The sequence below is a fragment of the Heptranchias perlo genome, chromosome 13, assembly GCF_035084215.1.
Source record: "Heptranchias perlo isolate sHepPer1 chromosome 13, sHepPer1.hap1, whole genome shotgun sequence".
Taxonomy (NCBI): Eukaryota; Metazoa; Chordata; class Chondrichthyes; order Hexanchiformes; family Hexanchidae; genus Heptranchias; species Heptranchias perlo.
Window position 1 is genome coordinate 9,759,208 of NC_090337.1, and position 23,869 is coordinate 9,783,076.

General features: G+C 45.0%; 1 protein-coding gene across 8 annotated transcripts in view; it reads right to left on the reverse strand.

The window, feature by feature from the left end:
* LOC137330999 (uncharacterized) overlaps positions 1-23,869 on the reverse strand; it is a 149,228-nt gene that overhangs the window by 36,636 nt on the left and 88,723 nt on the right. The window contains exon 1 of one of the 8 annotated variants that reach the window (XM_067994591.1): positions 1,518-1,594. The exons of the other annotated variants lie outside the window; for them this stretch is intronic. The gene's annotated coding sequence lies outside the window, so the exon portion shown is untranslated. Of the gene's footprint in view, positions 1-1,517; positions 1,595-23,869 lie in introns of those variants that run through there. 8 annotated transcript variants of the gene reach the window in all.

Consider the following 23,869-nt stretch of genomic DNA (forward strand, 5'->3'; position numbering starts at 1 on the left):
GAAGTGTCTCTCTCTCTCTCTCTCTCTCCCTGGGCCAGATGGTTTCCAGCTCATTACATGGCAATGCTAAAATAAAGCCCCATACAGCATTCATGAAACCACTCTATCGGTGTTAACTATTACAGTAATACTCCAGAGGCTTGTGCACATAATCCAGTCTGGCACTGCAGTGCAGTGATGAGGGAGCGCTGCAGTGTTGGAGGTACGGTCTTTCGGGTGAGACGTTAGTCTGCCCTCTCAGGTGGACTTAAAAGATCCCGTGGTACGATTTTGAAGAAGAGCAGGGGAGTTCTCCCCGGTGTCCTAGGCCAATATTTATCCCTGAACCAACATCACTAAAAAACAGATTTTTGTGGGACCTTGCTGTGCGCAAATTGGCTGCCGTGATTCCTACATTACAACAGTGACTACACTTCAAAAGTTCTTCATTGGCTGTAAAGCACTCTGGGATGTCCTGAGGTCACGAAAGGCGCTATATAAATGCAAGTTCCTTTTTTCTTTTTGATATTAACCGACTAGCTCTTTGGCCTTTTATCTCTGGGATCTTGCATTCAAAGCCAACTCAGATTGATGGGATGAAAGTCTCCCCATTTCTGCTGTCTGTAAGGGTGTAAAGTGAAATGAGTCTGAGTGATATCAATCCAGTTCCTAGTGCGGACGGGCCCACAGCACAGAACCCCTCTAATTTGGCACTTAATAACAATCTCACTTGGAGAGGCCGCAGGAGCGCTGGTTTGTGGGAAATGGAAACATGCTCTTTTGAGATTGGGACTGAGGCACATTACATAGAATCACATAGAATTTACAGCACAGAAACAGGCCATTCGGCCCAACAGGTCCATGCCGGTGTTTATGCTCCACACGAGCTTCCTCCTTCCCTACTTCATCTCACCCTATCAGCATATCCTTCTATTCCTTTCTCCCTCGTGGATTTATCTAGCTTCCCCTTAAAATAATCTATGCTGGTCGCCTCAGCTATTCCTTATGGTAGTGAATTCCACATTCTAGCCACTCTCTGGGTAAAGAAGTTTCTCCTGAATTCCCTATTGCATTTATTAGTGACTATCTTATAATTATGGCTCCCATTTCTGGTCTCCCCCGCAGGTGGAAACATCTTCTGTCGACCCTATCAAACCCAATCCTTTTTATAATATGGAGACCACAGCTGTTCACAGTACTCCATTGTTGGGGCTTGAGTAGAGGGAGCTTTGCTTTTCATTCAATTATACTACACCTGACCTGGGAGTATTTGATATTGGCTCTGGGTACTTGAAATATATAATCGTTTAATTCCCCAGTGCGATCATTCCCTCAACTTGATGGGCATAAAATTCACCACGTTAAAAAAAAAGTGTTTAAAAAAGAACAACGATAAGAGAACAAATATGTACAGATATGCTGATATAAACTGCATGTTTGAGACAACAAAATGTCAACAGCATAAATAAAAATCATTCATTGTGACAGTAATTCTAAGAGGCCTCAAAGAATAAATAATGAAGGAAGTATTTCATTACCTGTACGTCAATTCTGACCATTCACTGAATATTTTTCACATTGTAGAGCACTGCAGGATCTGTCGATATAAGTAGTTTTACCCTATTGCCTCTATGAGTTCAATTTATGCGAAGGTTATGTTGTACACTTGATATATGAGAGAGGGATAAATTGCACAATAGTGCAATTCAGCATTTCTTTTTTCCTGGGAGCGGGAGGGATTTATTCTATTCTGAAAATCAATAGAGGCTTAAATGGGGGGAAATAAAACCTGAGTTTTCCAATGGTTTGTACGTGGTCGATTAGTTCCGTGCATGACTAGTTTTACACTTACTCACAAAGAACTGAAAAAGTGCTTTTTCAGGTTAAAATCTACAGTCGACAGCAAGCCCATGCTTCCCTTGATGCCGGCTGGGATTGGTGATATAAACCACCCAACTTACCTTAAAAGGTATAAAGGAAAATTACCCCAAATGCTGGGAATCTGGAAGAAAAACTGGAAATACTCAGCATTCTTGGAGAGAATGACGAGTTAGCGCATCAGGGGTGAACCCTTTGCCAGAACTGGAAGGTATTACAGACGAACAGCATTTAACAAAGGAAGGGAACTAGGGGACGGGGGTAAAATGCATACAAAACCAGAAAAAAAAGCATATACAATGACCTGTGGAAGTGTTTCAGTGGAAAGCAGAAGATGGTTAAATAGCAGAGGTCCTATCTGAATATTCTTGCCTCAAGTCTGGGTCTGTTGTAGACTAATTGATGGGGATTGATTCGTCAACAAGTCCATTATCATTGTATTATGCAACTACCAGGATAGTAGAAGGCGAACTAGATGGACCCTTGGTCTTATTTCGTCCAATTGTAAACAATTTTACAACACCAAGTTATAGTCCAACGATTTTATTTTTAATCCCACAAGCTTTCGGGGGCTTTCCCCTTCCTCAGGCAGTGTGGAAAACTGCCTGAGGAAGGGGAAAGCCCCCGAAAGCTTGTGGGATTAAAAATAAAATCGTTGGACTATAACTTGGTGTTGTAAAATTGTTTACAATTGTTAACCCCAGTCCATCACCGGCATCTCCACATCATTATTTCGTCCAGCAATTCCTATGTTGCGAAGTGATTTTAACATGAGACAATAGGAGGCAAAATGAGCGAAATCTAAGAAATGAAAGACAATGACAAGGGCACAGAGAACATGTGACCAGCTAAAGAAGGTGAGGGGATAAGGCAGATAGAAATGGAAGCATGAAAATCTGGCAAAGCGGCCCAGCAACCTGGGAGAAGAAAAAAGCAGGTCGATACCGAGGGAGTTATCTGCCGCGCCAGCGCAGTGCTCCGAGGGAAAGTCCCCACTCCTGGCGCCTCGCTATGGAAGTACTTCAAATGCGGCGCCTCCTTGATTTCAGGGGAACTTTCAAACCCAGGAAGTGGCACAGAGAAGATCCCTGACGTTGATCCCCAGCATCAGAGGACTGAACAATAACAAAAGACTGGAGAGCCTCAAAAGGGAATACCTGAGAAGTGACATTATGGGAGTATCATAGAGAATCATAGAATCACACAGTGCAGAAGGAGGCCATTCGGCCCATCGTGCCTGTACTGGCTCTTTAAAAGAGCTGCCAATTAGTCCTTTTCCTCATAGCCCTGCAAATTTTTCCTTTTCCAGTATATATCCAATTCCCTTTCCAAAGTTGCTACTCAATCTGCTTCCACCACCCTTTCAGTATGTACGATAGTAAATGGAATAGAAATCTGGAACAATATTTCAAGCTGAATCATACCAGTGGGATAAGGGAACACAATTCACATATGTGAAAGGAAAATTTAGAACTGATGTCAGGAAGTTCTTTTCCATGTAAAGAGTGATCAACACATGGAATGGACTAGGGTATTCGAGATGGAAGCCCTGGACTCATTTAAATCACGTTTACTTTGCACTGGCGGTCCTGGTTCTCGATTGTGAGGGTCTCACGCAGCCGTTGGCAGCAACAGAGCAAATTTGCCAGATTGAGTAAGGCCAGTGGCCAAAAAGACCCAGTAAAAAGAAAGGCCTTTAACCTCAATGAATCTGCTAAGTATACTTTGGTGCAGCCGCTGAATGCAAGTGGCCCACGTATCAGGAGCCATCAGCACTAGCAGGGTACTGGTGTAACGTAAAGGAGACTTTAAGAAACATTTGAATGCTGTGATCAGGAGTGGGGGAACAGTAGATTTTCTCTGGAAGGAAGAGCTCAAAATGCCCCTAATGGCCTAAACTCATCCTTACGTATCTTGTGACCTTGTAAAGCCTTAGGGTGAATTTTCACTTTTACATCAATGGAAACGAAAATTAGGGCAGGGTGTGAAATGGACGTCCGACATGCGACTATCCATTCTCCCCCTCCCCCTCCCCCCGGAGATAAAAGTGAAAATTCACCCCTTCGAGTTATTCAAGAGCCAGTTCACAAGATATTTACTGATGAGGACAGCCGTTCTGACCATCTTAGTCCATCCATCCAGATCCTAAATTCCTCCCAGTAAAGCGTACAATTGTTTCGTGAGTGATTTTGGGGTTTTCCCCTCCACTACTCTAATTAGAGGGTAACTCTTGGTCTGAAGAAGAGCTTCCTGATATCAGTTCCAAATTTGCCCCTTAACTTGCATTTAAACTATGGAAGAGTAGGAATAGATTGGATGTCAGGTGATGCTTCTTTGCCCAGAGAGTAGTGAGACTCTGGAATGTGTTGCTGGCTGGTGAGGTGTTTGCTGACTCTCTGCCTTCAAGAGGGAGTTGGACCAGCTCTTGACTGGGGCAGAGATCGCATCATATAGAAGGTAAGTGGATTAGCAGTTAAAGTACGTATGGTCAATGTGATCTCCTGGACTGGGTTCAATCATCTAGGGTGGTTGGGGGGGGGGGTGGGGGTGGGGGGTGGTCGCAGAGGAATTTTCCAGATTTTTTTTCCCCTTTTTGGCCCTGGATTTCTTTTTCTGTTATTTTTGCCTCTCCCAGGAGATTACTTGGTTACTGGGGGGGGTAGGAAGTGTCCAGTCAGGATGCTCCCACCATCACGAGTGTGGGGCAGGCAAGCTGGTCTTTCCCCGTCCGTCATTTTCGTCTGCAGATATGAACCTGTGTCCTCTCATCTTACTCTCGTAATTGAATTTAAGGTAATTTTCCAGATTTACCTTTTTCATACATTTTACTATCTTATATATCGCTGTAAGATAAGGCACCTCCTCTCAAGGCTGAAAAGCTCAAGTTTCTCCAGTCATTCCTCATAACGCAGACCTTTGACACTAAGGATTCACCTCGTGCATTGCCTCCAATGCTTGAATGTCCCCCTTGTGCTTTGGTGTCTGGAACTGGACACAGTACAGTTTATTTTTTCATTCTCAGGAAGTTGGCGTCGCTGGCAAGGCCGGTATTTATTGCCCGTCACTAGTTGCCCTTGTGAAGGTGGTGGTAGGCCTTCTTCTTGAACCACTGGTAGTGGTTTTGATACAACTGAATGGAATTGCTAGGCCACTTCAGAGGGCAGTTAAGAGTCAGTCACGTTGGTGTGGGACTGGAGTCACATATAGGCCCAGACCAGGTAAAGATGGCAGTTTTCCTTCCCTAAAGGACATTAGTGAACCAGTTCAGATTTTACAACAGCTTCATGATACTGATCCCAGCTTTTTATATCCAGATTTTCTAAAAAAAAACCTGAACTCAAATTCTCATACTGCCGAAGTGGAATTTAGATTAATGCGGTCTGGATTACCAGGCCAGTAACATAACCACTATGCTACCGTAAACAGAGTCAAGGTGTGGCCTGAACAGAGCACTGTACTCTGTAACTCCTTATGTGGCTCAGTGTCAAATTTTGTTTGGTGACGCTCCTGTGAAGCACCTTGGGACGTTTTGCTACATTGAAGGCCCTATGTAAATACAAGTTGTTGTTGTTGTTGTTGTTGTTGTTGTGCATTACTTCTCCTGACTTATAGTCTACTCTTAGATGCTTATATAGACGGATTATAGGTTCTTTTTTTCTAACCTTGAGGCCAAAATAATCATAGACAACTCTGAAAAGCTATTACACAGTTCCTCATACAGGAATTCCCTTATTTTCACATACAAAGAAAAAACTCCTACACACAGAACAAGGAAGGAACTGTCTCTTCTGACCTACTGAACTCAACTACAAGATGCAGCATGCAAAGTTAAGTGTATTAAGTGGAAACTAACATAAATTAAGGCGTTAAGATAAAATTAAACGTGGGAGGTGATGTAGAATCATAGAATCATAGAATTGTTACAGCACAGAAGGAGGCCATTCAGCCCTTCGAGCCCGTGCCGTCTCTTTGTAAGAGCAATCCAGTTAGTCCCATTCCCTTGCTCTTTCCCCGTGGCCCTGCAAATTTTTTGCCTTCAAGTATTTATCCAATTCCTTTTTGAAAGCCACGATTGAACCTGCTTCCACCACCCTTTCAGGCAGATCATAACTACTCGCTGCATAAAAAAGTTTTTCCACATGTCGCCTTTGGTTCTTTTGCCAATCACCTTAAATCTGTGTCCTTCGGTTCTCGACCATTCCGCCAATGGGAACAGTTTCTTTTTATTTACTTTATCTAAACCCATCACGATTTTGAACATTTCTATCAAATCTCCTCTTGACCTTCTCTACTCTAAGAACATAAGAACATAAGAACATAAGAAATTGGAGCAGGAGTAGGCCAATCGGCCCCTCGAGCCTGCTCCGCCATTCAATAAGATCATGGCTGATCTGATCCCAACCACAAATCTAAAGAACACAAGAAGTCGGAGCAGGACCCGGCCACATAGCCCCTGGGCCCTCTCCGCCACCCACAGGGCATTGACCGATCCGAACTCAGCTTCATGTCCAATTTCCTGCCCGCTCCCCATAACCCCTAATTCCCTTTACTTCTAGGAAACTGTCTATTTCTGTTTTAAATTTATCTAATGATGTAGCTTCCACAGCTTCCTGGGGCAGCAAATTCCACAGACCTACCACCCTCTGAGTGAAGAAGTTTCTCCTCATCTCAGTTTTGAAAGAGCAGCCCCTTATTCTAAGATTATGCCCCCTAGTTCTAGTTTCACCCATCTTTGGGAACATCCTTACTGCATCCACCCGATCAAGACCCTTCACAATCTTATATGTTTCAATAAGATCGCCTCTCATTCTTCTGAACTCCAATGAGTAGAGTCCCAATCTACTCAACCTCTCCTCATATGTCCGCCCCCTCATCCCCGGGATTAACCGAGTGAACCTTCTTTGTACTGCCTCGAGAGCAAGTATGTCTTTTCTTAAGTATGGAGACCAAAACTGTATGCAGTATTCCAGGTGCGGTCTCACCAATACCTTATATAACTGCAGCAATACCTCCTTGTTTTTATATTCTATCCCCCTAGCAATAAAAGCCAACATTCCGTTGGCTTTCTTGATCACCTGCTGCACCTGCATACCAACTTTTTGATTTTCTTGCACTAGGACCCCCAGATCCCTTTGTACTGCAGTACTTTCCAGTCTCTCGCCATTAAGAAAATAACTTGCTCTCTGATTTTTCCTGCCAAAGTGCATAACCTCACATTTTCCAATATTATATTGCATCTGCCAAATCTCCGCCCACTCACCCAGCCTGTCTATATCCCCTTGCAGGTTTTTTATGTCCTCCTCACTCTCTAAGGACAACAACCCCAGCTTCTCCAGTCTATCCATGTAGCTAAAGTCTCTCATCCCTGGAACCATTCTAATAAATCTCCTCTGCACCCTCTCTAAGGCCTTCAGATGTTTCCTAAAGTGTGGTGCCCAGAATTGGTCACAATACTCCAGTTGTGGCCGAACCAGTGTCTTATAAAGGTTCATCATAATTTCTTTGCTTTTGTACTCTATGCCTCTATTTATAAAGCCCAGGATCCCGTATGCTTTTTTAACCGCTTTCTCAACCTGCCCTGCTCCCATCAAAGATTTGCGCACATATACCCCCAGGTTTCTCTGTTCCTGCACCCCCTTTAGAATTGTAACCTTTAGTTTATATTGCCTCTCCTTGTTCTTCCTGCCAAAATGTATCACTTCGTACTTCTCTGCCTTAAATTTCATCTGGCATGTGTCCGCCCATTCCACCAGCCTGTCTATGTTCTCTTGAAGTCTATCACTATCCTCCTCACTGTTTACTACACTTCCAAGTTTTGTTTCATCTGCACATTTTGAAATTGTTCCCTGTACACCAAAGTCCAAGTTATTAATATATATCAAAAAAAGCAGTGGTCCTAGTACCGGCCCCTGGGGAACACCACTGTACACCTTCCTCCAGTTCAAAAAACAACCGTTCACCACTACTCTCTGTTTCCTGTCACTTAGCCAATTTTGTATCCATACTGCCACTGCCACTTTTATTCTAAGGGCTTCAATTTTGCTGACAAGCCTATTATGTGGCACTTTATCAAACACCTTTTGGAAGTCCATTTACACAACATCAATTGCATTGTCCTCATCAACCCTCTCTGTTACCTCATCAAAAAACTCAATCAAGTTGGTTAAGCACAATTTGCCTTTGCTGGTTTCCTTTATTAATCCATACTTGTCCATTTGACTATTAATTTTGTCCCGGATTATCGTTTCTAAAAGCTTCCTCACCACTGTGGTTAAACAGACTGGCCTGTTGTTGCCGGGTTTATCCGTACACCCTTTTTGAACAAGGATGCAACATTTGCAATTCTCCGGTCCTCTGGCACCACCCCCATACCTAAGGATGATTGGAAGATTATGGCCAGTACCTCTGCAATTTCCACCCTTACTTCCCTCAGCAACCTAGGATGCATCCCATCTGGACTGGGTGACTTATCTACTTTAAGTACAGCCAGCCTTTCTAGTACCTCCTCTTTATCAATTTTTAGCCCATCCGGTATCTCTACTATCTCCTCTTTCACTGCAACTTTGGCAGCATCTTCTTTCTTGGCAAAGACAGATGCAAAGAATTCACTTAGTACCCCAGCATGCCCACTGCCTTCATGCATAGATCGCCTTTTTGGTCCCTAATTGGCCCCACCCCTCCTCTTACTACCCGTTTACTATTTATATGCCGATAGAAGACTTTTGGATTCCCTTTTATGTTAGCCACCAGTCTATTCTCATACTCTCTCTTTGCCCCTCTTATTTCCTTTCTCATTTCTCCTCTGTACTTTCTATATTTAGCCTTGTTCTCACTTGTATTATGAACCTGACACCTGTCATACGCCCCCTTTTTCTGCATCATCTTACTCTCTATCTCTTTCATCATCCAGGGAGCTCTGGCTTTGGTTACCCTATGTGTGGTCGAATCTAATCCGTCCAGACTGCAGTGCACATTGGCCACAGCCATTGCCAAGGGAATGAAAGAGAGAAACAGTGTCCTCAGATTGAAGTGAAGTTATGCTGAACCTTTATAAATCAATGGTTAGGCCTCAGCTGGTGTATTGTGTCCAATTCTGGGCACCACACTTTATGAAGGATGTCAAGGCCTTGCATTGAGTGCAGAAGAGATTTACTAGAATGTTACCAGGGATGAAGGGGCTTCAGTTATGTGGAGAGACTGGAGAAACTGGGGTTCTTCTCCTCAGGGCAGAGAAGATTAAGGGGAGGTTTGATCGAGATGATAGCATAAATAAGGAGAAACTGTTTCCAGTGGCAGAAAAGTTGGTAACCAGAGGGCACAGATTTAAGGTGATTGGCAAAAGAGCCAGAGGGAACATTTTTTTAATCCAGTTGTTATGATCTGAAATGCCCTGCCTGAAAGGGTGGTCAAAGCAGATTTAATGGTAGCTTTCAAAAGGGAATTGGATAAATACTTGAAGGGAAAAAAAATTGCAGGGTTATGGGGAAAGAGCAGGGGAATGGGACGAATTGGATAGATCCTTCAAAGAGCCGGCACAGGCATGATGGGCTGACTGGCCTCCTCCTGTACTGTACCACACTATGATGAACCTTTATAATTCACTGGTTAGGCCTCAACTGGAGTATTGTATCCAATTCTGGGCACCCCACACTTTAGGAAGGATGTCAAGGCCTTCGAGAGGGTGCAAAGGAGATTTACCAGAATGGTACCAGGGATGAGGGGCTTCAGTTATGTGGAGAGACTGGAGTACCTGGAGATGTTCAATTTACAGCAGGGAAGGTTAAGGGGAGATTTGATAGAGCTGTTCAAAATCATGAAGGGTCTTGATAGAGTAAATAAGGAGGAACTGTTTCCAATAGCAGAAGGGTCGGTAACCAGAGGACACAGATTTAATGTAATTATCAAAAGTATCAGGGGGGAGATGAGGAGAACTTTTTTTTATTCAGCGAGTTGTTATGATCTGGAATTCACTGCCTGAAAGGGTGGTGGAAGCAGATTAAATAATAACTTTCAAAAGGGAATTGGATAAATAGTCGAAAAGGAAAAAAGATTGCAGGGCTTTGGGGAAAGAGCAGGGGAGTGTATCATTCTATGATTCTATAATTTCACACTGTATTGACATTACAATGCCGGTGCAGGAATAGCCCCACCTCTGATGGCACAGAGTCTGCCACTCTCAGGTGACCACTTTTCTCCAAAGGAGAGCTTTGGCAAATAGTAATAGCTGCCCCTGGGGACCATAGGCCAGATCATAGGATCGTACAGCACCGAAGGAGGCCATTCAGCCCATCATATCTATGCCGGCTCCTTGAGAGAGCCAACCAATCAGTCCCATTTTCCTGCTTTGTCCCCATGACCCTGCAGCTCTTCCTGTTTCCTCTGCTTGGGGCTATAGGATAACCTGGGTGAAGCAAATACAAGAAAATCGGGTGGTCAGGTGTAAGGAAACAAGTCCAATTTTCCATCCTTTTGAATTATTGGGCAGGATCCATCAGGGACCTGCACTCCTCCCCACCCTATTTTCCTGTGTTTGTTACACCCAGGAGGCCCAATGGTTTCATGCCACGAGCAGGCTGAGTGGTCAGTGAATTAATCGTATTGGTCATCTGTACGAATCTTCCCTCAAAATCAAGCAAGAGCCAAGGTCCACAGTCAGAAACTTAAAGTTGTAACTGCAGCTTTGGAACAATCGATCTTACCTTGTTCATACGATCACGTGATAGAATGGACCTCCATTTACGGACCATCACCACCACCACCACCACCACCACCACCACAATAACAACAACAACAACAACAACAACAACATGTATTTATATAGCACCTTTAACATAGTAAAATGTCCCAAGGCGCTTCACAGGACCTTTATCAAATAAAATTTGACACCAAGCCACATAATGAGATATTGGGACAGGTGACCCAAATCTTGGTCAAAGAGGTAGGTTTTAAAGAGCATCTTAAAGGAGGAGAGAGAGGTAGAGAGGCGGAGAGGTTTAGGGAGGGAACTCCAGAGCTTAGAGCCTAGGCAGCTAAAGGCACGGCTGCCAATGGTGGAGTGAAGAAAATCGTTGATGCGTAAGAGGCCAGAATTGGAGGAGCGCAGTGATCTCAGAGGGTTGTAGGGCTGGAGGAGGTTCTAGAGATAGGGAGGGGCGAGACCACGGAGGGATTTGAAAACAATGATGAGAATTTTATAATCGAGGCTTTGCCGGACAGGGAGCCAATGTGGGTCAGCGAGCAATGGGTGAACAGGACTTGGTGTGAGCTAGGATACGGGCAGCAGAGTTTTGGATGAGCTCAAGTTTACGGAGGATGGAAGGTCAGAGGATCCCAAAGTGCTTCACAACCAATGGATTACTTTTGAAGTACAATCCCACAAACCTCAATGAAATGAGATGAATGGCCACTCGACTTTATCAATATTGCTCGAGAATACCGGGAGAACTGTCTGCTCTTTGCATAGCGCTGTGGGATTTTTTTTTTCATCCAGCTGCACAGGTGGACATGTAGGGACGCAAGGGGAAAAACACCAGTAAAGCATCAAACACGAACATGCAAAAATAATAGGCCAGATCTTGCTGTCTAAATAATGGCAAGTTCATGACGCACACAGTTATTAATGCACAAATCGGCCAGCAAGTTCAGGGGGTGAAGAGATACACTGTGAGTTGCACAAACGACATCTCACCCTCAACTTCTTCATTATTTTTAAGAACTTGCTGGATTTGCAATTTAATTGCCCATTAAACTCGCCACAGAAAGTTAGGGCTCGTACTTAACAGCATGAGTACCCTATTAACGACGTGATAATTGTTAATGCAATGACAAACAACCTCTCCGGCCCATGAGGGGGCACAATTTTAACTGTCGAGTCTCATTCCTGCAGTTGGTCAATTCTTAGAGATTTTAAATTTTACGTTTTTAAATTTTTTTTCTTGCTTTTCTCTCTCTCTTAATCCAGTCTTTCTTTCCCTCTCTTTATTTCTCTTTCTGTACCTGATTTGACCGTAATTCATCCTATTTCCTTCTCCATCTTTGCTCTGCATCTTTCTCAATCCCTTAAATCTCATTGATTGAGTAGATAGACAGTTGGTCCCGTTGTTCACTCAGGTCCTAGATGCCCTGTTGCTCTATTAGCTCACACTTCCTGCAACTTACAGGGCAAAAATGTTTTTGGAACTTTGGAATTCTCTACCCCAGAGGGCTGTGGATGCTCAGCCATTGAGTACATTCAAGACTGAGTTCGATAGATTTTTGAACACTAAGGGAATCGAGGGATATGGGGATCGGGCATGAAAGTGGAGTTGAGGTCGAAGATCAGCCATGATCTTATTGAATGGCGGAGCAGACTCGATGGGCCGTATGGCCTACGCCTGCTCATATTTCTTGGGCTCGATATTAGGAGGGAGGTGGGTTGGCAGCGGGGGGTCGACTGGACGTGTGGGTAACGCACCCAGTGAATTCGGGGTGCTCCGCACGTGATTGCAGCCTAATTGAAGGCACTTACCTTGGCTTCTGGGTTTTGCGCTGGAAAGCTGCTCAGCGGGCGGACTGTGCACCCGCATCATAGGCTGTCAGCTGGAGGAGCCCTATTTAAAGGGGCAGTCCTCCACTGACAGATGCTGCAGAAAGGAGCCAAAATTACAGCATGGAGTAGCCCAGGGGGAAGGCTGCCCTCAGGTTTAATGATGCCTCACTCCAGGTCCTACTGGATGGGGTGAGGAGGAGGTGGAGGACAGAGATCTTCTCCCCGACGGACTGGAGGAAGTGACCTGCCTCTGCCACCACGAAGGCCTGGCTCAAGGTGGCAGAGGAGGTCACTAGCACCACCAACATATCGTGCACCTGCATACAGTGCAGGAGGCGCTTCAATGACCTAAGTAGGTCAGCCGAAGTGTGTACACTTACTCATTCCCCTACACTCCGTCTGCCACATCACCGCCCCCACCCCACATCTCCTTCTGCACTGCCAACACTACTCTATCACATCACTCCTCACACCCACTCAAAACTCGTCCTCATCTTACCTGCACTTACTCACCTCGCCGGTACTCATCCCACCACTACCACTCAACCCAATCCTCATACAATCTCATGGCTCTATCTCATACTCACCCTCTCATGCATCTCTTTCACGGTCAGCCTCACTCAACCTGCCACTATCTGTGCTGCAGCCACAGGGCATGCATCACATATGTGCAGTAGGCAGCGTAAGGCAAACGTGTCGTGAGCATGAAGGAGATGCACAAGGATGTTTGAGGGTTTGTCATGGTGTTTACCTATATTTGATTTCTGATCAACTCACATCACATATTATATTGTCACCACTACTGCCATGTCTTTGCGAATCTTGTCTGGTTTGTGCAATAATGCCCTTTCCTGAGGATCACCATGAAGACCCACAACTGATGCCACCCATTGTGTCACTGCAGAGTGGGTGTAGGTGTATTTGCAGGGCTCTTTTGTGCAGACAACTGAGAGACGTCAGCGATGTCCCTGGTGGCACCCTGGAAGGATGGGGAGGAGAAGTTGTTGAGGGCAGTGGTGACTTTGAGAGTGACAGGTAAGAAGATGGTGCTCGGGCCAGCCGGGAGCAGCTCGGCATGAAGGAGGCTGCAGATGTCCATGACTACATGTCGAGTGACTCTGAGCCTCCGTGTGCACTGCTGCTCAGAGAGGTCCAGGAAGCTGAGCCTCAGTCTGTAGACCCTGTGGCGAGTTGCCCTCCCTCCTGCTGTGCAGGTGGATGTGTCACAGCACTGTGTTGTGGAGCTCCACGTGTCAGAGGTGGACGGCGTGGCCGGCAAGGCTGGTGATGCTGTTCGTCCTCCGAGGAGGTCATGACTGCAGCTACGGCGGCCCCCATCCGGAAGATGTACGTTTGAGAGGGTCCGCAAAGTAGCTACATGTGTCTGGACACCAAGGTTGAGGTTCCAAGTTGGTGAATTTTATTGTTAGGAGGAGGGTGGTGGAGGCCAAACTTTGTCCAAAGTGACAGAGTAGCCTCCTGCAATGAGTGAGGGTCTCCCCCACCACCTGTCAAATAGACCTTTGCAGCTGCCACAGGCTGATGGCTGCAACCCGTCCATATCAACTGGGAGTGCTTCCCCCAGTAGGGGAAGCACGCTCAGTTGAGATGAAAATCCCACCCCTCCTAAAATATCCTACAAATCAGGTCTGCTAACGACCTGAACTATCAGACTAATTGCCTTAAGTGGGATCCCACTGGCTTTAATTGCCGGCGGGAGTCCCGCATGCGGGGGCTGTGGCGCATGTCAGCGCGTCACTGGGGAACCCGGAAGTAGGTGGGTTGGAGCCGGGCTCCGGACCCGCCCCGGGAATCCCCGATTTTTGGAGCCCCCCCCCACCCACAACGAACCCGCCGGCTCGGACGTCCAAAAATCGAGCCCCTTATGTGCTTTTGTTTCCAAGCTGAAGGGTGCAGTAAAAAGTCGAACTAACGGCCACAAGATGCCCCACTGCAGCCAGATTTGGCCCAATGTGTAGTCCACAGGAAAAGTCCGTCCATGATCTGGCAGGGGATTTCCTATTGCCATTATTATAACCGAAGGACCTTCTGGATTTATCGATTGTCATACACATCTTTCTGGTGTGCAACTCCAGCTGGCTGCTTGGGACATTTAATTTACTTGCTGTTAAACACTAGTGATGTGAGGTCACACTGAGTTCACCAAGCAGGCCACAGTCGGAAACTATAATAGTAGGGATAGGTTAAGGAAAGCCTTACGGATTGGCCAACTGATTTGGGCTGTTCCATCAAATTTCAATCATACATTGTTGTCTCCATGTCCTCCCTCATCACCAGAAATGGCTGAGTGGGTAAATATGCTGTGTGAATTAGGACTGAGCCAGCTAACTTGTCTAAAAAAAAACACTGGATTATAGGAATAGGAACATAGGAACAGAAGTAGGCCATTCAGCCCCTCGAGCTTGTTCCGCCATTCAATTAGATCATGGCTGATCTGGATCTGAAGTTCATCGACATGCCTTGGTTCCGTCACCCTTAATACCCTTACCAAAAAAAAAATCTATCAATCTCAGTTTTGAAATTTTCAATTGACCCCCAGCCTCAACAGCTTTTTGGGGGGAGAGAGTTCCAGATTTCCACTCCCCTTTGTGTGAAGAAGTGCTTCCTGACATCACCCCTGAACGGGCCTAGCTGTAATTTTAAGGTTATGCCCCCTTGTTTTAGACTCCACCTACCAGGGGAAATCATTTCTCTCTATGCACCCTATCGAACCCTTTAATCATCGAATTGAACACCTCAATTAGATCACCCTTTAATTTTCTGTACTCAAGGGAATATAAGTTTGTTATAATTGCCTTCATTGATCCTGGGCGAGGAAAACAAAAACAGGGCCTAGTTCCTCTTCCTCATTGCTAAAACAACCTATAATTGGAAATACATCTGTGTGGATTCCGGGTGAGAACAGGATTGCGTACCACTGTGACAGCTCCCACAGTTAGCTATGCTCACTATCTAGGGCTCACAGGTGAAGCATGGTCAACTAGGTTAGTTATGGTGGAGCATTGCTGCCCATGGAACTTTTCCCCAGTAAAAGTGACACAGGAAAGGAGAAGAAAACATAGAAACATAGAAAATAGGAGCAGGAGTAGGCCATTCGGCCCTTCAGGCCTGCTCTGCCATTCAAAATGATCATGGCTGATCGTCTAACTCAGTACCCTGTTCCCACTTTTTCCCCATATCCCTTGATCCCTTTAGCATTAAGAAATATATCTATCTCCTTCTTGAATACATCTAATGACTTGGCCTCCACTGCCTTTTGTGGTAGAGAATTCCACAGGTTCACCACCCTCTGAGTGAAGAAATTTCTCCTCATCTCGGTTCTAAATGGCCTACTCTGTATCCTGAGACTGTGAGCCCTGGTTCTGGACTCCCCATCCATCGAGAACATCCTCCCTGCATCTAGTCTGTCTAGTCCTGTTAGAATTTTATGTATTTTGATGAGATCACCTCTCATTCTTCGAAACTAGTGAATATAGGCCTAGTCGACCCAATTTCTCCGCATACGTCAATCCTGCCATCCCAGGAATCAGTCTGGTAGGAGTGTTAAGCAGAGAAAACTGAAGAAGGAAAGGATGGTGTTGCCTGCAAGCTCACCATTATACCTTGCCAACAAGGCCATGGGTTTGGACCCTTGGTTGCTTGTCTGGATACACCTCAATCCCTTAGAATTTTTAAGCTGACAACCAGCTTTTTAGCCCTAAGCGGTTGCCTCAGTCCGACTTTCTGGAATTCCCTCCCCACCTCTCTCCACCCCTCTCTCCTCCTTTAAATCTTCTCAAAAGCCATCTGTTCAACCAAGCTTTCAGTCACGCCTCCTAATCTGCTCCCTTTCTGGCTTGGTGTCTAGCTCCTTATGTTTATTTGTGAAGCGCCTTGGGACTTTGCTCTTCTTTGAGCATTCCAGTCACTGCACTTGTAGAATTGCCTGGGGGTTTGGAAATAAAATAGGGAGTGAGATTAGAGCGTTGATGAGTGTTTTACTTAATTTAAAATTCCCGTATTAAGGATCTTACTACAGCAAACTACTGTGATGTGTGGTGCAGACTGCTGGTCCATTCATGGATGAGTTGCAGCATCTGGATGTGTTCTGTGACTTTGAAAGTTTCTTTTAGTACGTTTATACGACCGTTATGGATGTCCCCATGTTACCATTTGGTAACCAAGGAAGGAGCTTGCACTGTCTGTATTAGAGCAATCAACTTCCATGGGGAAACGTGAGGTGTGGCTTTAATTATCAATAAGACTGTAGTAGATTTCAAGCACTAAATTCAGCTGCACCCCCCCCACCTCCCCCTTCCCCCCACCCCCCTCGCCTGTTACTGGAAACCACATTTTTGTGAACATTAGATTTTTTTAATGACCGCAGTATGTCATGACTTTTATTCTTTGTACAACAAAAACAACTTGCATTTATATAGCACCTTAAATGTAGTAAAATGTCCCAAGGTGCTTTACAGGAGCGATTATCATACAAAATTTGACACCGAGCTACATAAACACGATATTAGGACAGGTGACCAAAAGCTTGGTAAAGAGCTCGGTTTTAAGGAGTGTCTTAAAGGAGGAGAGAGAGGTAGAGAGGCGGAGAGGCTTAGTGAGGGAATTCCAGAGCTTAGGGCCTAGGCACGGCCGCCAATGGTGGAGCGATGAAAATCGGGGATGCGCAAGAGGCCAGAATTGGAGGAGCGCAGAGATCTCGGAGGGTTGTAGGGCTGGAGAAGGTTACAGGGATAGGGAGGGCGAGGCCATGGAGAGATTTGAAAACAAAGATGAGAATTTTAAAATCGAGGCGTTCCCAGACAATGTAGGTCAGCGAACACAGGGGTGATGGGTGAAGGGGACTTGGTGCAAGTTAGGTTACGGGTAGCAGAGTTTTGGATGAGCTCAAGTTTGTAGAGGATGCAAGGTGGGAGGCCAGCCAGGAGAGCATTGGAATAGTCGAATCAAAAGGTAACAAAGGCATAGGTGAGGGTTTCAGCAGCAGATGAGCTGAGGCAGGGATGGAGATGGGCGATGTTACAAAAGGTGGAGGTGCAGAGTGAAAGAACATTATTGGCTAGAAATTACTATTGGAAAAAATAGCAAATAAATTCTTAACTTGTTCTCTTGACATTCCTCTATCCATCATTTTAACAGAAACATGTTAACCCCTCCATTAAAATAAAAAACAGAGGAATGTCTTATCAATGTGTTAAGCATCAGTCCACTATGATTACCAACAGCAGTTTCTAGTTTTGGGCTTTACGGTTTTGCAAACAGAAAATGTTTCAAACGCACAAGTTGATCAGCATCCAAAAATGGAAACCACAACTTGCATTTATATAGCGCCTTTAATGTAGTAGAACGTTCCAAGGCGCATCACGGGAGCGTAATCAGACAAAAACTGACACTGAGCTAGAGGAGCGGGAACCGTTTACAAGATCAGATAGCATGGGGGCCAGGTAGCGAAACTGGGCTGTCAGCAGTTTAGTGGAAATAGGGTCGCAAGAGAAGGAGGTGGGTCTCCTGGCCCAGCAAAGCACTCGGTTGTATCAAATTGTTACCGGCAGTTCAAGAAGAAGGCCCATCACTACCTTCTCAGGACAACTAGGGATGGGTAGTAAATAGCGGCCTTTCCAGTGGCATCTACATCCCGAGAAAGAATTTTTTAAATATAAGAGATTAAATAACTTCACTCACAGAAATACATGTGCTGGTTTATTGTGATATAAATGTTAGATTTCAGTTGTTTTTCTTGGCTAGTGGTCCAAGGGAGGAGCCAAGCCATCAATTCAAATACAAACATCTTGCGTGATTTGTTCAAATATATGCTTGATTCACAGTTTTTTAAAATTTAACAGATAGCTACTTAAATGTGTTTAGTTTGCCTTGTTCAACCTGAGGACCCTGTCCGAAGGTTTTGAAGATTTATCGTCAAATCAGGTAGATTTTACGGAGGATGAGGAAAGGAAAAGAGCTGTCATATAAGAATACATAGTTTAGCACAACAGTCATGATTATTTGTCATTTTCTACTTACTGGAAGATATAGTTAAGTTCGATAACTTCTATAAAAGTTATATTGTGTCATTGCTACTACTGACTTTTAACTGTTTAATCAATTTGTTTCATGGTCAAAGCCTAAGTCACAGTCTAGTGTAATGTTATTCTGACACTTTCCAAAGTGAAGGAAAATCACAAGAGGATATATTATAAAGCCAGTAAAATAAAATAAAGTAAAGAGGGTTCTCTGTTTGATCTATGGGCATGCTACAAATTGACCTAGATATCTGGGCAAGTGAGAGCACTCTCTTAGGACATGGGAAAGAAGAAAAAGAAAGAACTTGCATTTATACAGCGGCACTTGTTGGGAGTCGGTCTCAGTAGAACAGCACTGAAGTGCAAAAGAGAGAAAGACTTGCAGTTATATGGCACCTTTCACAACCTCAGGATGTCCCAAGACGCTTTTCAACCAATGGAATACTTTTCTTAGTGTCAACTGTGGCTCAGTTGGCCGCACTCTCGCCTCTTAGTCAACACAAAATCCAGGCTGACACTCCAGTGCAGTACTGAGGGAGTGTTGCACTGTTGGAGGCGCCGTCTTTCGGATGAGACGTTAAACCGAGGCCCCGTCTGCCCTCTCAGGTGGGCGTTAATGTTCCCATGGCACTATTTCGAAGAAGAGCAGGGGAATTCTCCCCAGTGTGCTGACCAACATCACCAAAACAGATTGTCTGGTCATTATCACATTGCTGTTTGTGGGATCTTGCTGTGCGCAAATTGGCTGCCGCATTTCTTACATTACAACAGTGACTACATTTCAAAAAATACTTAATTGGCTGTAAAGTGCTTTGGGAGGTAATGAAACGCGCTATAGAAATGCAAGTAATTCTTTCCTTTGCAGTGAAGTCACTGTTGTAACGTAAGGAACGTGCAAGCTAATTTGCACACAGCAAGATCCCATAAACACCAATGAGATCCTGGGGGTCATTTTCCACTTCACCGCTTGGGGAACAAATCGGCAGGGCGGATCGCCCACCCGTTATAGAAACCGCCGGTCTTCATTTCCGTTGAAACAAAAAAGAATCGGGTCAGTTTCTCTGATGGGTTAGGGTGAAGGACCTGGAACCATGGAGACTGATGGTGCATTTCCAATGCTGCCTCAGGCACCAGATGCTGCAGGAAGCACACTGTTTGCAGGGAATGGCAGAAACAAAACTGCGTGCGAGCTGCGCGGAGAGGGCACAAGTAGTTCATTGACCTAAAGGAGAAGCTAGAAAACATAACTCTTCCAACTTCCAATGGCAAGACCAATTCTGCCCAGTGCTGGGCTGACCCTTGAGCTGTTCCCCACCTGATTCCTCCACTGGCATTAATTTTGACACCGATCCAGTGTAAAATCTGCCAACGTACTACAGTCAGCACCAAGTTCAAATTCTGCTGCAGCAAATAAAGGGCACTGCGTGCTTCTGTTTAAAATAACTCAGATATATCGTCCGTGACATTTATTACACCATCTTCTGCAACCATGTGCACTAAGCTCACATCTTTTCTACGCTCCTTCCTGCCTCGATCCCCCCAGTTGATTACATCTGTCATAAAACATGGCCTGGATTTTATTAAAAGTAATGGAATTGATGTGCCTTGGAATGTGCCCATCTCAAAACATGGAGTGGAATCTGTCTAATGACCACAAATGTCATCAACATTTTCCCTAAAGTGAAAAATTTCCAGCAGAAAAAAATGAAATACGCAACAATAAATTAACGACTCAAATCATAGAATCAGAATGATACAGCACAGAAGGAGGCCATTCGGCCCATCGTGCCTGTGCCTGGTCTTTGAAAGAGCTATCCAATTAGTCCCACACCCCCGCTCTTTCCCCATAGATCCTTCCCCATAGCCCTGCAAATTTTTCCTTTTCAAATATATATCCAATTTCCTTTTGAAAGTTACTATTGAATCTGCTTCCACCACCCTTTCATAAACACATAAACCCAGAATCCTGCAAACTGCTGATTAAAATACTCTCAGATGACCTGCGCAAACGTTTGTGGCAGCAGAGTGGTTGTCATGGTCAGGCTTCATCTCAAACTGTCTCCTTTCTCTCTGGCATTTTCTACTCCTTTCATCACCTCACCCTCTAACACCCTTCACATCTCTTCTTCAAAGTCCTTATTGACCACCATTGTCCTGAGTCCCGCCAGTAACGTCCTCACTCAAATCTCTTCTCTTCTCTCCTCTCCTTACTTTGCCTCTGCACCAAGTGACTTTTTATCCTTAGTGATTTCAATCTTCACCTAACTTCCCTTTGGCTTCTCTCCTCTGGTTTCTGTAACATTCAGTCCTCATTCAATCTGACTCCACGCATCAATGCTCCTTACCCACACCCACCTTCTTATCCTAGCCATCACATAAGACTTGACACTTCTGAGGTATCAATGATTGAAAAGGCCATTTTAGATCACTTCCTCATCTCCCTCAGCATCACCCTGACTCCCTTCAACCCCACTGGAAAAGAAAATTAACTCCCAGCTGTAGTGCCAACATGCTCGCTAGCTCTTGTTCATAGAAGAAATTTTTTACTGGGTTAGATGGATTGGCCTGAAATGGTACTCGGATGAACAAGGAAAGCGAATCAGATTGTATTGTTCTCCAATATGCATAGTACTATCTACAGCCGTTAAAGGATGGTGGGGTAGATTTTCTCTTCAGCTCCAAGGCACAAGAACTTTCTCTCCTCTGGCTTTCCACCTACCACAACGTCACTGCTCAACAGCTCTTTTCTCATTTTGCCTTTGACATCCTTGTCCCCACCAAGTCCCTCTTGCTCATTTACTCCCGTTGTTTCCCTTGGTTCAACCCCCACCTCGGCATCCTCAAGATGGACGTAGACTTGAATGTACTTGGCACTCAATGGCCTGGTGCTCACTGCCAGATCTAGTAGATCTCCTTAAGCAATACTCGGTCTTCCTCTCCATGACTAAATGCTCCTACTTCTCCAGAATTATTCTTCAGGATAAAAATTGCTCTCCTCCACAACAGATCGTGTGCTTAGACTCCCCCTCCTCTGCTCCCCCTATCCTCACCTCAAAATTTGAGGAGCTCATGGACATTTTCATCTCAAAGATTTAGATTATCCACTCAGCTGCTTTAGCCTCCTCCACCTCTGAACCTTTCAACTCTCCACTTACTCTACCCTTGATCTTATATTTCTCTGCACTGTCTCCTCCAGCTCCTCTCCAGCCTTTATCAAGCTCATCTCTCTATATGAGACCCATCTACTGTGGCCTTACCCCACTCTGGCCCAACTCCTGACCACCCAGCTTTCTTTTCATAGCCCAATGCTCACCAATAGATCCCTCAGCTGACATCATCACATTCTCCTCACGTCCCTTCCCATCCTCTCCAGTTATAACCCCATCTCTAACCCTTTTCCCTCAATATGGGTTCTTTTGCTTCATCCCTTTTCAGTTCATCATTGGTGGTGAAGCCTTCAGCCGACTGGGCCCTAAGCTGTCTGCCACAACAATTTGCATTTATGTAGCACCTTTAACGTAGTGAAACATCCCAAGTTGCTCCACAAGAGTGTTATCAAACAACATATGACACCGAACTGCATAACGAGATATTAGGACTAAAGGCTTGGTCAAAGAGGTAGGTTTTAAGGAGTGTCTTAAAGGAGGAGAGCGAGGAAGCGAGGTGGAGAGGTATAGGGAGAGAATTTCAGAGCTTAGAGCTGAGACGGCTGAAGGAGCATCCGCCAATGGTTTGGGTGAAGGGAGTGGGGGATGCACAAGAGGCCAGAGTTGAAGGAATGCAGAGTTCTTGGAGGGTTGTAGGGCTGGAGGAGGTTACAGAGATAGGAAGGGGTGAGACCATGGAGGGATTTGAACACGAGGATAAGAATTTTAAAATTGGTGGACCGGGTGCCAATGTAGGTCAGCGAGCACACGGGTGATGGGTGAATGGGGCTTGGTGTGGGTTAGGACATGGACAGCAGAGTTTTCAATGAGCTGAAGTTTATGGAGGCTGGCCAGAAGAGCATTGAAATAATTGATTCCGGAGGTAACAAAAGCATGGATGACAGGTTCAGCCTCAAATAAGCTGAGGCAGGGGCAGAGACGGGCAATGATACGTAGGTGGAAATAGGCGGTCTTTGCAATGAAGAGGTTACATGCTACCTCTCTCCCCACCTTCAATCCCTCTTTTTGATCAAGCCTTCAGTCACATCCCCTGCTGCTTCTTCCACTTCTGCTGGGCACCCATCCACCTCTGTGAGGCACATTAGTACATTTATTAGTTCAAAGATGCTGCATAAATGCAAGTTGGTATTGTTACTATCACAAGTAAACAGAAATCAGTGGGCTACGCACTCAGCATTGTAAAATGGCTCAGTGGGTAGCACTTTTGCCTCTGAGTCAGAAGGTTGTAGGTTCAAGTCCCACTCCAGAGACTTGATTGCATAATCTGGACTGGCATTTTAATGCAGTACTGAGGGGGTGCTGCCTTTTGGGTAAGATGTTGAACCAAGGCCCCGTCTGCCCTCCCACGGCTCTATTCCCTTTAAGGAGCTCATTAATGGATGAAAGTATCGGGCAGATTTTTCTGTTCCTGGGCCTGAAGCTATTGGAATCCCTGGAGATACAATACAGGAAAATTGAGCTAGGTGGAGCCCAGGCCCCCAACGGAGACCAGCCCATTGTCCACTCATTTAAATGAATGGGCCGAGAACTGTGCAGGCTCCATTAGGGGCTTGCACTCCTCCCCGCCCGATTTTCCTGTATTCATTGTGCCCCAGGAGCAGGGAAATCTGTACTTATGTCTCTTTCATGAAGTGGCTTAAGCCTGCAGACCCGACCAAAATCCAATCAAGCCACTGTGCCTTTGAGTTCAATAATAAACAGCATTTGTCCTTATTTTTCCCTGTTATTTGCAAAGCAGGGCAGGCGGTTACATAGTGTTTCAATGTGGTAAAACATCTTCAGGTTCAGACAGATCACCCCAGCTTTGTGTTGTAGTCTACCCACAAAATGTGTTGTAGTCTACCCACAAAACATTTACCTGAGGAAGGAGAAAATCTCCAAAAGCTTGTGAATTTAAAATAAAATTGCTGGACTATAACTTGGTGTTGTAAAATTGTTTACAATTGTCAACCCCAGTCCATCACCGGCATCTCCACATCACAAAATGTGCCATATTGACGTACTTGGAACTCTGAGGAATTTTTTCACGGTTTATTTTGGACCTTTGGAAACCGGATTTGTGGGGCGGAGGGAAATACAAATTAAAATTTCAGTAAAATTGGGATCTAAAAAAAAGTAATCACGAACTGGTTAAAAAAAAAGTTCTGCCCATTGTCAGTATGTTGTACGTTTGTGTAAAACGATCAGAGTGCGGGGCAGGAAGAGGATGTGTCATTTTTAGGAAACAATGAGCAACATTTGCCGAACTGGGTTTTAAACAAAATCAAAGCAACCATGTT